A 17,265-nucleotide genomic window follows, 5' to 3' on the forward strand; every position below is an offset into this window, starting at 1 on the left:
AGGAGAGGGAGTCCATGTTAATGTTCTTAATATTGCGGTATGAGATGATACGGAGAGGTTTGGAGATAGAGAGCTGGAGGGTGACGTTAAAAGAGAGGAGGAAATGGTCCGTAATGTGAAGTTTGTCAGCAGTACAGTTGGAGGGGGTGAGACCTGAGCAGCAAATTAAATCAATTTTGTGACCTTTTATGTGTGTGGAGAAGTCTGCAAACTGTTGGAAACCAAAGTTGTCAAACAGTGATGAGAAATCCATGGTGAGGGGAAGAGCAGTATTGTCCATGTGGATATTGAAATCTCCTAGCAGAATTATATTGGGTGAGAGAGTGGAGAGGTGGGTAAGGAGGGCGGAGAATTCATTTAAAAAGTCACTGTGAGGCTTGGGGGGACGGTAAACTGTGGTAATGATTGTGGGGGTGGGTCCGGGGATCTGACAGACAAGGCATTACAGTGAGGAGAGGGGAGGCACAGAAACAGGAAGGACCTTCCACTTCTCGCGGTAGAGTATCGCGAGACCTCCCCCGCGACCCGAGCCACGAGGTTTGCAGATATAAACAAACCCCGCCGGAGTAGAGTCATTCAACTGGGAATAGTCACCAGGAACTTGCTACGTCTCGTTTAAGCAAAGAAAATCAAGCTTACGGTCGTTAAGGAGATCCTGGATAAGATGTCCTTTGCCGGTGAGGGATCGGATGTTCAGCAGACCGAAGCTGACACCGGTGTTGTTGTTGTGGGGAGCGCTAGCCGACCTAGCCAGGCCGGCTAACACACTGTGGTCCACAGACCGGCCGGTGTTTCTGGGTGTGCGGCGAGTGGAGGACCAAAAGGAGGCAATCCCCTTGGAACCGTCGTAGTGGAATCCCCGCCAAGACCCGCAGTGGATGTCCCTCCGACGAGGCAGGAGGGCGATGTCCGGATGGAGGTGCAGAGCTGCCGGTGGAGATCCAGACTGCTGGGAGCGGAGCCTGAGAAGCTCTGCCGCCGAGTACTGGAGGAGTCCTTCCACGGGAAGATGGAGGAGCGACAAGACAGTCCACACCAGAATAGCTGACACATAGACCCCGCTGACCCACATTGTGGAGCGTGGCGGAGAGGATGAGACGCGGAGCCAGGTGGTGAGCCGAGCAGGTAGACTGAAGTTAGCCTGCTCTCAGAAACACGATGGGCGATGGCAGCACGAATAACGAACATCAGGCGAAGGTAGAGGGTTAGATTCCCACTAGAGAGGAGTTGCACTTGAAACAAATTTAGGGCGATAGGAGACAGGTTGAAATAAACCGAAATTTCCCTTTAAGCCTTTTGTATGCATAGAAAAAGTCTTAGATATTAATTTCAACTCAGGAAAAATGGAAACAAAAGTAAATATTGTGTATATATTTCTGCTCAGTGCAAACCTTGACAAGAATAAACAAAAGCAAAAAGTCCCTTTTTAAATCAGCAACCATCAATTTCACAGGCTTGATTGACAACCCTGTCAAGCATCTCTCTGTTGACGCTCTGGGACACCACCGCCAATGCTGGTATGTCAACAAAAGAAAGTGGTTAGATATAGGCAACAAAAGCACATAGTTATTAAGGCAACAAAAGCAAGTGATTAAGTTTTGAAAAAAACATCATGGTTTGGCTGTACATTCATATGGGAAGCAAACACCGGGCTTGCAGTTGACAAATCTGGGGTTTGTTGGACCCATCCACCCCCCCTCCCATTCGCCCTATAGGGACTCTCCAGCTCCTTATATTACCTTGTTACCGCCAACATTTGACCCTGACGCTGTCAAGCGCCATATCATACCACCACGACAGGTGCCATCCAGATGACCGGGGGCTTATCATAACACCGCGAAAGATTCCATCCGGCAGTATTACAAACTGACACTGTCTGGGGATGTATCATACCACCGTGCAAGGTGGCTTTTGGTGTCAGGTGTGTGACGCTGAAATCACTGACAAAGAGGCAGTATTTAACAATTGCAGAATGAGAACAGGCTGTCTTGACCCAAAGACACTGCTACAGCATGTTGTAAGATCTAAAGCTTAAAGGTTGAGGCTAATACTGGCCAGCAGCTTGGCACAGTGGCTGAATTTGCACAATGTCCAAACTTAAAACAAATTTTTTATCTTCTGCCTCATTTTAGTTGATGAGATATTATTCTAGTTTAGCCTGATAGTTCATTCTTGACCTCAGGAATAAGAGCTTGACGAAATAATTTTTACTCAAGATCCACTTACAAGCTTTTCCCAGAGCTTTCAGCAGCATTTAACTGTATTTTATCCCACAGCATGGTGTGTGCAGTTTTGTCCTGATGTTCACAGAGTTTCTGATGGATTCCTAACGAACTCTTCATTGTTCTAGTGCATTGTATGAAGGAGCCTTTCCTTGGTGACTTTTGACACTTTAATGCAGCTTTTCAGTATTTTATAATGACTGTGTCAAATGATAATGTGAAACCAATTTAACAATGTGAAAGGGGTCAATGGTAGTATGCATCTACAGAGAATTATCAGCTCAGTGTCCAGCTATCCAACCTGCAACATTTTTGTTCACTCTCACCATTTTCATAGCATTGTTTTTGGCCAGGCCACAGCAGGCAGCTGTTGAAAAAGCTCAGAAAACCTGCTGTACACTATCTGCTCAACTCCAAAAAGCAGACACAGTTAGAGATAAGGTAGTTAACATATTGGAGGATTTAGCAGCTAAAGAGTGAAAACTCTCCCCCAGGAGTTGGTGGAGACCAAACAGAAGCAGGGTGAGGGTTTCTGGCATAACTTCACCTACATCCAAGGTGCATGGAGAAAGGAAAGAGGTCTAAAGAGAATAGACTCCAGCAACACTTATAGTATACCGAACAACTTTTTTTGCAAGATGAACTCACTTCACCTTGTGGCCTTTATCAGAGTCATTATGAAACACATTTCAAGCAACATTTAAATAGTCTAAGGTAGACATGAAGCAGGAAAAGAGAAAAAAATTAACAAGAGCCAATCATATATATCTTTGCACGCATCAGCCAATGGTTTCTCTACAAAGGTGAGTTGGGTATATGGTCATGTGGCTTCAGGCAAATCATTTGGTGCTTCTCAAAGTCAAGAAAGGATCCTTGAACTGCTAAATTTCAAGGAGGCTACGTCATCAAATCCTGGCAAGGGACTGTTCCAATGTCAATGATCCTTCAAATTCTACTGAGGATAGAGTCCTGTTTGCAGAAAAATTTACAGGGATGCATGTGTATATCCTCAGCGAGTATGAAGTACCCACAATTTTTTTGTGCACGATTTGCCTGAATTGAAGGTGAAGCCTCTTAAATGACGCATACCTGGGCACTCACTAGCCTGTTCCAGTGTGTTCACTGGATGTTAAGTGGGATTCTTGCCTAGCCTCTATAGGACAATCCTTGAAAGGATCCTTCCTACCAAGGAAGGATCCTTGACTTTGTGCAGCACCAAATGTGTCAGACTGCTAGAGAGGAAAGGGGAAATGGGAAAAGTGCAACCAAAGGGAGGTACAAAGCTTGAACAGGGGAAGACTTAATCCTAAATGTGCCTATTTGGGGTGACATACTTTAAAAACACTTTAATTTAGAACAAGAGAAGAAGAAGAAAGAAGCAATTTAAGTAAAACTTTTAATAAAGTGCTATATAAAGAAATGGTAGGAAGAACAACCAGATGCATCATAAAAAATCTCATAAGAAAATCATGGAAAAATCATAAAAAAAAATTATTAAGAAAACCAATCATAAGAGAACCATTGGAAAACCACACAGAGAACATGAGAGATATTAGAGAACCACTATAAAAACTTCTCATTAATTGAGAAGTCCTCATTCATGCCCCGTGGAAATACACTTTTGAAATAGAAATCCAAAATGTTTCTTTCTTTTTCCTGATAAAAAATCACTTTACCACCTCTTTGGCTGGAGTTAATCACCTCTAGGCAAATAAATAAATAAATAAAAAAGTAAAGATGAAATGTGATGTTATTTTTCACTGAAATGTCTTGCAACAGACTAGTTGCATCATTCCTTTTAATGAAGCTGCTCAGTAATATGCTCTGACACACACGCACGCACACACACACACACACACACACACACACACACACACACACACAAATAAATACAAAAATACAAACAAAGATACATTTTTGTTTTGTTAATGGTTGTAGCATTGGTAGGGTGGTTAAAAGTCTTAAGGTTTCTAGTATACTGGTGTATTGATATTGGTATATAGTTGTTAGTTTACTGTTAGGGGAAGAAAGGAACAGTGTTGTTAGTATACCACATTCAGAGGTCCCATTTTAAGTTACCAGGTACGTTGATCTTTAAAGGTTTCTTGGAATGATGGGTCATTTTGGAAAATATGCCAGTGTTTTAAAATTTCATCCTAGTTTTAGGAGTGTATGCAGTGCAGTGAAAAAGATGAGGCTCAGTTGTCAAGGGTTATATATCTTGCAGGTAATCTTCTCTGCTCTTTGAATCCACTTTATTTTCTGCACAAACAAGGCAGTCTTCTTGGTCAGCTCTTTCTCTGAATTTGGACATTCCATATATACTTTCATCATATTGTTCAGTAACATTGCATATTCCTTTCAGTCTAGTGAGTTGACTTACAGATAGACTTTCCTTGAGGGATGGGATGAAAGCTTTCAGCATGAAGAGGTGTATTCGGATCTGTAAGTTTGGTCTGAAGAATGGACATCGTTTGTTTTTTTTTGTTACATTTATATCAAGAAATTTAAATCAAAAAATTGGAGGCTACTGTGGAGTGTAAATCTTAGGCCTGCAAAATTACCATTTAAAACCTGTAAAAACTCACAGAGTGTGGATCGGTCCTTTCCAAAGTAAAAACACATCATCAATATAACACTTCCAAGAAGTAATAAAATGGAGGAAGGTTTTTTTGTGGTTCATACAGCATTTGTTCTTCCAGGTCACCAAAGAAAAAAAAAAAAAAAAGATGCCCATGCGTCTGGCGGTATGGTATGTCGTTCACAAAGAAATTGTTTGTCTTGAGACAGAGGGACGCCAGATCAACTAAGAAAGTGGTAGAAGTTCCAATGTGTCTAGGCTTGGCAGCTGGCGATCATCTGTGTATAAGAACTCAATGTCTAAGGTACAGATAACTACATCTGGATAAATTAGTGGGAGGGAAAATAAAAACTTAGAGCTGTCTTTAATGAAGAACCTTAAAATAGGTGAAACATTTTTCTCATGGTAGTCTACAAAATGTTGATATTCTTTCTGTGAGACCTCCAGTTCCAGAAACAATGGGTCTACCATGTGGTTGTGGGTTTTTGTGACTATTAGGTAAAACTTATAAAAAGGAAAATGTAAAATGTAGAATCCTTTTGAGAGATATCAGCATTAAGAAAACCCTCTAAGTAAGTTTCACAACTCCTTAAGCTCTTAACTAATTTAGCTAAATGTGTTATATTTCTAATCTTATGTCATGTTTAACTTACATGTTTCAAAGGCATCTGTGTATTGTAAACATAACAGAGCACAATACAAATTAAAATTATAATTTGTAATAATGACAAGTAATATTCATGTGCATTCCTTATTAACACAAGCACTACGAGCAGTCAGAAGCTGGTGTGGATTTTGTTAGTATCTACGAAAAGATCGGAGCTACTAACATATTTATTAATGCAAAAGTACATGTGAATTTCCTTCTGCAAACGGTGTACACACAAATTTGTTCCTCTCACTTGTCATAAATGAGACTCATCGCCAGCTTGCCACTAAAGCTTTCAGGTCTGAGCAGGTTAGCAACTGGGTGCCAACATTAATTAAACTTACACAACAGTGCCAAGCAAATGAATTTCTGTCTATCAGGTAAATTTACACACACAATAAAATAGCAATGTACACACATACTGACAAGGGTCACTGAGCAGAAGGCAAACAACAAGAACAACAAGAAATCCAGCCAGCTTGTTGCTCAGCTGGCCTTCCACAAAAAGCAACAATAAACTAGGATTATGCCTCCGCCAAACAGTCAAGTTACACTTTACATCCACATCTGTCCAGTCTCATGAGTAGGTATGAGTGACAATGCTTTACATATGGATATTACTGCAAGGAAGCTACAAATTCTAAAAAGTATATGCTACACACACCTCTTACCCCCTGGCAACACAGATGATCTGTACAGTCATCACAGTTTCAAAGTGGACACCCAAGATTAGTGTCACAATTCAGTATCTGACCAAATGTCTCCCCTTCTGTTCCTGAGATATGGCATTGAATCATGGCCAAATAAGTGTTTTTGCTAACATTATGATGTAGTAGTAAAGTTGAGCCTTGACCTTTTGAATATAAAATGCTGTCACTCCATCATTTTTTCTATGAGACATTTATGTGAAATTTTGGCGTAGAGTATGAATTCTTGAGCTTTGGCCGAAAACATGTTTTGTGAGGTCACAGTGACCTTTGACCACCAAAATCTAATCAGTTTATCCTTGAGTTCAAGTGGACGTTTGTGTCAAAAGAAATTCCTCCAAAATGTTCCTGAGATATTGTGTTCACAAGGATGAAACGGACAACAGGTCACAGTGACCTTGACCTTTGAGCACCAAAATTTTATCAGTTCATCCTTGAGTCAATATGGATGTTTGTGCCAAAGTTGAGGAAAATTTCGTCACAGCGTTCTTGCGATATTGCATTCAGAAGAATAGGCTACACATACTGTATGTACGGACGAATGGACAAACGGAATTACAGACACCCCAAAAACACATACAGCCTACTGCTGTCAATATTTAAATGGGTGTTAGGGTGTGTAAGGTTTATTGATTATGATGACATTCAAATTACCACATTAATCCTGAAATATGAAATATAAAGATTCTCGTAAACCTTGTCCTCAGAATCTTCAGCTGGTCTAACACACTAATTCATACACACACAAAACAAACAATGCACTGTCCTTTTCTCCACCATCTGTTTGAAGATTGCACCAGACACACAAGAATAGAGAAAGTGATGATAAACAAGATAGAGGCACCTAGAGAATAATGGCAAAACAGCAAGGGAGAGAAACAGAGAGAGCCAGAGTGGGAATGAGTGAAAGAATAAATGAAAAAAAGGGGGCCAGGGCCTCTCATCAATATTTCATTTGCACTGAAAACAAAGGGGTGAGGTGGAGCGGGGGGTCTCTTCAGAGACTGTGCTGAATTCAGCAGGAACATAAAACCTGCCGAGTTGAAAGTCAATATGGTCGAGCAGTGGCGAACAGCTCCTTCAAATGACACCCTGCGAGTTGGGAGCAATGGCAGGGATCAGCAGGTCCTCAGCACTTGTTAATACCAGCTGACTCTGTTGAAACACACACAAAAACACACACACACACACACACACACACACACACACACCCTGTAATGCTTTCCCCCCATCTCTGTTCCTGTGCTACGTTAACTCGCTGAAGCAGTTTGCTGCAGGTGAAGCACCCACAACCTCCAATCATACATTTGTGACAAATCTGCAGTGCAGACTCAAAGGATCACTGGAGTGCTGCCATGCTTGATCTCTGGGCCGCAGGCAGCACCAAGAATGGAGTGTGTGATTCATTCATCTAAATGGGTGTTATAATCTATTTTGGTTGGCTCTTTATACACAGTATTGATTGCGTGATCAAACACATGACGTCTGCAGTATTCTTCCTGCCTGTGCAATACATTTCTATCTTCCTCTGAAGTGGAGATTATGTTCTTTTTTATTTAGGCCATGTTGAGGCATCTTTTGCTGTTACATAAGGCCCTCTGAGCACCACAGCCTTCAACCAATACGGGTTCAAGGCCAAATAAACAACTGTAGTAGGCTAGACTGCTGTTTCGTCCTACTGCATGATAAAATATTTACTCTAGAATTCTTTTGTGTTGAAAAGTCGAAGAATTTAAAATAATAATGTACGTACCAGGGTGAAATGCCTCGTATGATGGGCTGTTGTGCAATTCTTCTGTTTCACTGGGTAAGTCTGCTGAAATTCTATAGTTTTCTTACAGTCAACAACAAAATACCAAAACCAACAATGAATGTATCTACTAACAAGTATTGTGTGTCTATCAAAGCCTGTTATATCTCTGCCTCTGTGCTATAGAGCTCCACTGTTATCCATCATTGAGCCACCAGTTGCAATGGGAGACAAGTTCCATCATTACCATGAACACTGTAGTTTATTTTGACACACACTGTGCTGCTGATAGAAATACATTCTATAGCATCAAATCTGGATTAATCCTTGGGGATTTAGACCACATTTACTGTTTAACATACATTGACATATATTTTGTATCTTATCTGAGGAGAAAACTAATACCATATTTACAGTAAATACAGTATTCAGTATTCAGTAAGACTGACAATGACTCAGATATGTTTATTTTAGTTTTGCTTGTTCTCGCTGCTGTCTTTGATACTTTTAATCATGCTATTTCCATCAAGAGACCTCAGTATTCAGTTGGTTTCACAGGTCCTTGTTCACGGTGTTCCTCCTACTTCAGTAATAGTAAAAGTAAAAGTTAGATTTTCTAAGGGGTTCCACATGGATCAATTCTTGGGCCTTTGCTTTTTAATTTGTACATGCCCCCTCTTTGCAACAATAACAAAGAGCCAGGACATATTACACACCTTTAACCACCTGGAAAACACAAGGTTGAGTGCTGGGTGCTACTCTTGTGTCTACTGAGACAGACGTGAAGCTCTGGGTAGCCCTCCACTAAAATGATCAACTTCTTTTCATTATTCATCATAGACTGATATTTATGGAAGAAAGGGAAGATATCTAGCAGCTGTGAACACTTGGGCGGCACAAGCTATGTTTCCATCCAAGTGATTCGAATCATTGGGAAATGCGAATTAAAAGAAATACGAATCCTCTGTGTTTCCATTAAATGTACGGACTTTGTCTTACCTTACCGGTGTGGTGCCATGTTAGCATCCAGCTGGGCTTTATCGTTAGGATAAATGTCAGAGAACATATAGAAAACAACATGTAAACGTGTTGTCTTACCTTACCGGTGTGCTGCCATGTTAGCATCCAGCTGGGCTTTATCTAGAGCTTGCGAGATATATTTCGGCCGCGCTTTGGAAAGCAGAGCTAAATGGTAAACAAACATGGCAGCACACCGGTAAGGTAAGACAACACATTTACATGTCGTTTTCTATATGTTCTCTGACATTTATCCTAACGATATGAGGCGGTCTTTGTGGAAAAAAAAGCTTGTTTAGTGGACTAACTTTGCACTTGAAGTATGCCCGTTCACTTACGTTTTAACAGGTCTGACGCTACTATGCGCCCTGGCTGTATCTAGGCTGACGGCTAACATGCTAACTATTATTTTTATGTCACTAGTCACTTGAAACAAATTTAGGACGATAGGAGACAGGTTGAAATAAACCGAAATTTCCCTTTAATCAGTCCACAGGACTTGTTTCCAAAAAGCATCAGGCTTGTTTCAATGTTCCTTTGCAACATTTGTGGTGAGGATGCCGGAAAGGTTTTCTTCTGATGACTCTTCCATGAAGGTCATATTTGTGCAGGTTTCGTTGTACAGTAGAACAGTGCACCACCACTCCAGAGTCTGCTAAATAACCCTGCAGGTCTTTTGCAGTCAAATGGGGGGTTGATTTGCATTTCTAACAATCTTTTGAGCAGCTCTCTCAGAAAGTTCCAGACCTCAACTTGATCTCCACAGTTTCTGTTAACTGACATTTCTTAATTACATTACAAACTGAGGAAACAGCTACCTAAAAACACTTTGCTATCTTCTTATAGCCGTCTCCTGCTTTGTGGGCATCAGTTATTTTAGTTTTCAGAGTGCTAGGCAGCTGTTTAGAGGAACCCATAACTGTGAACAAGCCATTGCCCTAACAAGCTAATTATGGTCTGAGACCCTAGGTGTCTGGGAGATCAAATGTCTTGAGGTGCCCAAACTTTTGCATGGTGCTACTTTCCCTTTTTGCACTCTAAATTGCACAAGACAAAAATAATACTCTAATCTAGTTTGAAATATTGAAAAGCATATTTCATCTTTAACTTCATGCCTTTTAGAGATCAGTTCATCTATTCACGGTAAAAGAAATTTTGACCAGGGGTGCCCAAACGTTTGCATGCCATTGTATATATAATAATATTACAGCTGAAAAACAACAAGACTACAATACTTGTTGCAAGTTCAAAAAAGTGCAGTGAGCATGTCAGGAGTTATTTTTAACTCTGATCTTTGAATGTCATGTCAGTAACTTCACCAACTTTTCGTCACTTGAAAAGCAGCTTAAAATTTAGAGGATTCATAAGTTAACTTGGTGAAACTGGTTCATGCATGCTCTCTTACTCAATCTTTTGTATGTTCTTCTTTGCAGCAGCTAGCATTTATCACCTGGATGTGTGTGCTTTTGTAAACAGGAGCTAAATCCTCCACATTTCTTTTTTGCATCTGACCTCAGACTTTAAATAGCAGGCATGCATAATATTGTGTCACCTGGAGTTATATACTTCTCAGTATGGCAGCTGTTTGACACAAAGTTAAGGCTAAAATTCTGTGCCACATTCAAAGATGTCCTGGAGACCCAGCTGAGCTCTTAAACTGATTTTTTCAAATCATGCATAACCTGAAGTCCTGGCCACTACTGAGCAATTCAGCAGGATAATGTAATCAATGAAAAATCATATCAGGGGAATATTACATGACTGGATAATATTCAGTTTTTAATAAAAGTTTGCTGTTGGCCTCCTACAGTGTATTGCCACATCAAACTACTATTCTAGTGCAGTAGTGGAAGGGAGCTACTGTGCAGTGGCCTGTGTAATCTATAGACTGGGGGAATCTTTCTTTCACAGCAATAATTAGAGAAACTGCTCTGAATGTCAAGGCTCAGACAAAAATCAAATATTCATCGTGGCAGCCACTCTTTCATTGCATTATAATTGCATTCCAATAAACTGCTCTTTAGGAACAATGTCATTTCTGCCATTTCTATATAATCTTTAGACCTCTGCATTGTAATGAATTATTATTATCAGGCCTGACACAGGTTCTTTCCTATCTTCCTCCACTGTTCCCTCTCTCTGTGTAATGAATAAATAGACTGGGATTATCAGCTCACTTGTAGTCCACCCACATTTTGTATTTGAAATGAGCCACACTATGTGTTGGCAATTTGCCTTCATCTAGCTCCAGTTGATAATGCAGAGCCAATTAAATGGCTGCAAATTGTTGCTTTTGGGGAAGTCACATGGATGTCGTGCGGTGAAAGGCATGCATTTCATATAAGGTATAAAAGAGATTGCAAAGGCTGTGTTTGTATAACTGCAGAAAATACTAGGAATGATTATTTGTTTGAAATCATCATTCAGGTTGTGCGCCCTGTTTTTGTAAACCCTCAGCCAGACAATCCTTGACACAATCTGATAACGCATTACAGGAGATTTGGATGGCATGGTTGAATCCTTTGGAACAATTCCCTCAACACCAACAAGCATCGAGACTTTAAACAAGTAAACATGTAAAATGTCTTGGGAATGACACAGATACTAAATGATAAGAGGAAAATAATTCCTTGCTAGATTCAAATGGGTTTCAGCTGTCACCCTCAACCTTAATGAAACAGTCAATCAGTCAGTCAAACATTTATTGATCACATGGAATAACATATCCTCATAGAACAGTTTGTATGATATCTTACAAATTAGTGCTCCACAAATGACGTGAAGTTATATGATCAACAGTCAACAGGAAATTAAAGTTACAGTAGTTAGGTTTAGGGAAAAGAAACACGGTAAGATGTACATTAAAATGACTCAAAGTTCACAGGATTCCAAACACCCATCTCCGAGAAAAAGTCTTGTATTTTTTGACCCATCCACCACCTTAACCTGGCTCCTTAGAGACCCCTTGGGACTGCTTCCTTGTTTACTCCTGTCAGTGCATTGGTCATGTGATCGGGTTATGCAAGAATTACTTGCTCATGATTATATGGGATATGTATGACTTTCGGTGAATTACTTTTTGTAGGAAATCATATGAACAGTTGATGAGAACAGCCTTTAGTACGCAACCACAAAAGCAAATGTTGCTGCAATAAATTAGAAACAGAAAAACCTTGAACACTATATTAAATGAGCTGGCCACTCACACAGAACCAGGAGCAGAACAGTACACAGAAGACTGAGAAGCAAGTGAGCCAAAAGGACAGCCAGCCTGGGACTGGGACTCTCCATCAGTCACTTCTTCCCTCTTATGCCAAAGTAACCAGCAACTGTGTTTGGAATCCCTGCTGGTCATTTATACATGTTGATAAAGGCTGCAAGTTATGCAACATACCTCTAAGAGATTTTTTTCAGATTGCAGAGTAATCCAGATTATAGACCTTTTCTCGTTTGACTTAGCAAGAAAGCTTCTAACAATAACAATGGCTCAGTTCCATTCAAATGTACACCATTCACTAGTTTTTAATACATTTCTGGGTTTTCTAATTGGAAATGTCAAAAATATTAAATTCAAATATCAGAAAACATATATTTTACATCTCAACGTGAAGTTGAAACCAGCCTCCAAGGCTGAAAAATGAAGCCAACACAGAAGTGCCAAAACCTGCAGTTCCTTTAATGGCCACTTTAGGGTGGCTCCAGAAGTGAGTCAATCACCATAGACCCCCATGGTAAAATGCCCAACTTTACAGCAGAAATAAAAATGTTTATAGCCTGGTACAAAAAACAGTTTGGGTCTCTGTAGTTAATTTCCCTTTTCAAGACAATAATGATAATTGTTGGTTGTCTCAGGTGTCCTGCCAACAGTTTCACAGACTTCTCTTTTATAATGGTGGTCTATGGGGGAAATGCTCTTTGGGCAACGAGGGATCTTTCTGCTGCAGTACCGCCAAGAGCCCACTGGGACAAATTGATAGTAAGGGCTCTTTTATGCTCAGTGTTAGAGATATGGAGACGAAGACAAGCGAAGCCTTCTGGCCATGCTCTGCGTTCATTTCATCCATAAGTGTGCATGTTTTCTGAAAGCTTACCGATACAGCGAACCATCGGAGATCGTGGGGGCAGTGTAGCGTAGATCAAGCGAGATGTGACCCTAGGCATGACAAAGAAATTAAAATAATGGCAAAACAGAACAAATCAGTAATATATAATAAAATAGTGAAAAGAATTCTCCGTTCACATGTTGTTGTGTGAAATTTTTGACTCTGCCCTCCAGTGCCATCTGTTGGCTGTATCTATGCCATAATAACGGACGCATGGAAGTATTAGGACAGCACTTTTGGGCTTGTTTAAAAATGTAATATATAACATTACTCATTTCTCTTTATTCAAAAGTAATAATATAACGTTACTTATTACTTCCTGCCAGCAGTAATTTGTTACACTACACATAATATTACTTTTTGTTACACCCCATAAAATTGGTAATAGCGTAACTCCCCAAATTCAGATGTGTGCCTCCATGTGAATGTCTGGGTAATCACTGGCAACTGTAGCTAAGGCTAGATACGGTACAATTTATGTTTTGTTTTGTTTTGGGGGGGTTTTCTACCTGGGGGTCTTCAGTTGCCTGTGACTGGCATTTTCCCAAAACACTGCCTGGAAGACATAGAGTCACTCGTGCAGCAACACTTCATCCACAACATCTCCGGCCACAAGCTTCATTACTTCTTTGTAGCCTGGAGCTGTCCACGATTACTTGTTTTGGTTATTTAGCTGGTGCAAGGCTACAGCCAACCTCTGCAGCTGAGAAGAGCTCACCTTTGGTGGGGTGTATTTCCTGGAGCTTGACATTATTGTACTGTCGATTGTAGTGGGTGTTTTAAACTGAAGGTATGAAGACGTGTTTTTCGCAGTGGAAAGAGTTTTAGTACCACTACCTGCTAGGGATGGGTACCTTTCACATTTGAACCGATACGGTACCGATACCCGGTACCTGGGAATCGGTACCGGTACACAAGGGTACCTGTTTTCGGTACTTTTTTTGCATGTATGTGTGGTAATAAATGATATTTCATTTAGAATTTTTTTTTTGTCAAAACTAACATTTATTTCTCAATATCAAACAGGATAAAACAACACTGTTTGTAACATAATATCAAAAGGTAGCCTATATAATTGACTATGCAGCAGTTCTTTGTATTGCACAAAATAAATCCACTCCTACTACCTCCTATTCCTCCTCTTTCCCCTCTGGGAAAAATGTGTGTGGGGGAGTGTAACGTTAAAGTTAGAAAATACGAGGAACTGAGCTGATAATGATTACTAAGGCAAGTTAAAATGCGAAGCTAACGTTAGAATGACCAGAACAAAGCCCAATCATCTTAAACACTAAGCTTATTAATTACCTGGAACCGATGTAGCTGATGCCCCGCTTAAATCACTGTCGTCATCATCGAACGTTAATCCCACTTCTTCTGCCCCGATGCTGGCTGCAGATGACGACGAGTTAAGTAGCCTTAACTTTCAGGCTATCAGCCTTTAAAAACACCTTGTGCTTGACCAAGTGCTTCCTCAGGTTTGAGGTATTTCCGTAGCTGGCCTTGCATTTTGCGTTGCAAATATTGCAGCGAGCGTAGTTTGCATCAAACTTTGAGATATGGAGCCACACCTTCGACCTCTTTCTCTCAGCCATGCTGCTTTGTTGATAGCTGCCACTGATGTGATCACGCTCTCGTGCGTACAATGCTGCGTTCACGATAGGCAACGAAAACGTCACTCCTCCACTGTCGAAGTCCCGAGGATGTGTTCAGGTACCGAAATGTGGTACCGTTTGATTTTACGTGAATCGATACTCGGGATTACCGGCTGAATTCGGTCGGTACCAATAAAAGTACCGAACTCGGTACCCATCCCTACTACCTGCAACAATAGTGTTCTTGTCATCTTTCCACCAGACAAAAGTAATATGAATATTTCCAGCCACCTAAGGTTAGCGTTTCCATCTTCCAAACTAGCTTGCTGCTTTGTGGCATGCCTGCGTAGCAAAATTACAAAAATTACAAAGTACAAAAATTAATCTGCTGATGTGATCGTTGTATTACAAGTTAATAGTAGGGTGATAACAAAAGTAACTAAGCTAAACTAAGCCTTGATGACTCCTCGCATTTGGTAAGGTCACTCCAGCGGTTACTTCCTGCAACAACTCAAATCTTGCGAGACGTAAGATTTCAGAGCCAGACTTTCACTCTCTGAGTGAGTGTTTTGACTTGCCACAACAAACATGTCCGAATTTTTACCTGATTTTGACCGAATTTATTTGAACACCGAGTACACGAACATACACGGATGCAGAGCTCATTGAAATTGAAGAGCGGACGAGGAGAGAGAGGGAGCAGGGTTTCTTCGGTAGCACATACAGTATACTAAAATTGCAACAGGCAGAGGAACATGTCCGAATCCAGCTAAAGGTAAACACAGACGTTCATTTCTCCTTTCCGTTATGTTGTCGGATATTTATACTAACAATCCGAGCCTATCTGTGTGAAAAAATGCACTTTTAGTGGACATATTTTGACGTTGTTTGACGCTGTCTGAGTGCCCTATTATTTAATATAGCGCACGCTCACGGGCTACAGGCAGGTCAGCCCTAGCTTTGTACTGGAGAAATGTCAAATATTGAACATCCTGTCACTCATTTAGACAAAAGTAGATCGGAAAATAGGGCCCAGGTTGGAAAAAACATTAGTTCCCCTTTAAGGCTGAGTGGTGGCACCATATCTGCCTCTCTTAAGACATCCATGCTTTCTGTCATTTGAGGTTTGACTGGCACTCTTTTAATTTCATTGCACCCTCTTTTCCTGCAATATTCTTCTAATGTTCACATAACATTGGTGGATGGAAACGCATATAATTAGCATTTTCTCCTAACAATTTCTGGAAAGTCAGAAAGTCATTTGGCAGTATATTTGAATTGACTTTTTTCCAACTTGACTAGCAGTGATATTTTAATCACAATATGTTTGTCTGTAACGCAATAATGTAACCGTTATTGTTCTTAAATTTAGTAATCACATTACAATTACTTATCAAACAATTATGTTGTTATTTACATTACAGGGAGCAACTAAGTAAAGTAATACATTAATCCTTTTTAAAGTAACGAGTCATGTTTAATACTTACTGTTTTTGAGTAACAACCCCAACACTGTTTAGTAGTGGGACAGTGAGTCAGCTTGCACAACAACAGGGCACTGTAACTGACACAATATTATTAAGCCTATTAGTTACACCTGTTGTTTTCCTGTTATGCCATGCCAAAATGTCTGCCATGAAAAAAAGGTCTGTGCCAGGTCTCTTGGACTGGAACAACCAAACGAAATGCAGCCATGATTAATGTCTTTTGTTAAATCTCTGTTAAAACCTCTTATTAAAAACCTCCCAATTACAACTGACATTCCCACTGTTATCCTACAAGCTTTTTGGATTCTAAACATGTGTGTCCAGTATTTACACAGTATGTGCCTGCCTGGGAGTAAGTTTATCTGTGTACAACTGTGTGAGGTGGAGGTGGAGAATGTCCTAGCTTTTCTGAAGCCAATGCACAGCAGTAACACAAAGTGCTTAAGGTTAGGTTAATGCAATTTCTTGTTCTTGCTGGGGGAATTGTGAGCTGTCACTCGTACACCGGAGGGAAGAACTTAGAAGGTTAGAAAGAGATTAACCCTTGAGTTGGTGGTCAGGGTATACATTCATAATGCTGCAGACTGGAATGAAAGAGCAAAGGGAAATACACTAATGAGTCACACACACACACAAATGAGCTGAACCATCTAAAGTCCTGTGAGACTCCAGGACTGAACTGGCTTCCTTGCTAGAACAGTAAGTACAACTGCAGAAACCCCAGGAGATAAGAGTGAACAACAGGCCAATTTAATCATAACAAAGGTAAATCACCAGTCTACATTCTTACATCCACAGTATGGTCAAATAAAGGCTCATTTATACTCCCTTTACAAAGGAAAAAGAGAGATTTATTTAAAATGTTGTGACCGGCACTGCCCACATACGTCCATGCATCCATTACACCTGGTTCACACTACATGACATTTGACGGTCACTATGTCAGATTAGGTGATTGTGGAGTCATAAAATTGTGGCGACAGACATGACACACTAAACGATGGTCCACACTTATCATCCCCGGTCGTCTTTCACGTGTGTGATGTCATGGGTTATTCTTGTCCTGTTTCTATTATTATTATTACCATTATTTCAGTCACTGCGTCTGTTCCTGTGTCAGACAGAATGTTATTGTAGTAACGTAAAAAGTGCCACCA

This window comes from Epinephelus moara, chromosome 13, assembly GCF_006386435.1.
Source record: "Epinephelus moara isolate mb chromosome 13, YSFRI_EMoa_1.0, whole genome shotgun sequence".
Lineage (NCBI taxonomy): Eukaryota > Metazoa > Chordata > Actinopteri > Perciformes > Serranidae > Epinephelus > Epinephelus moara.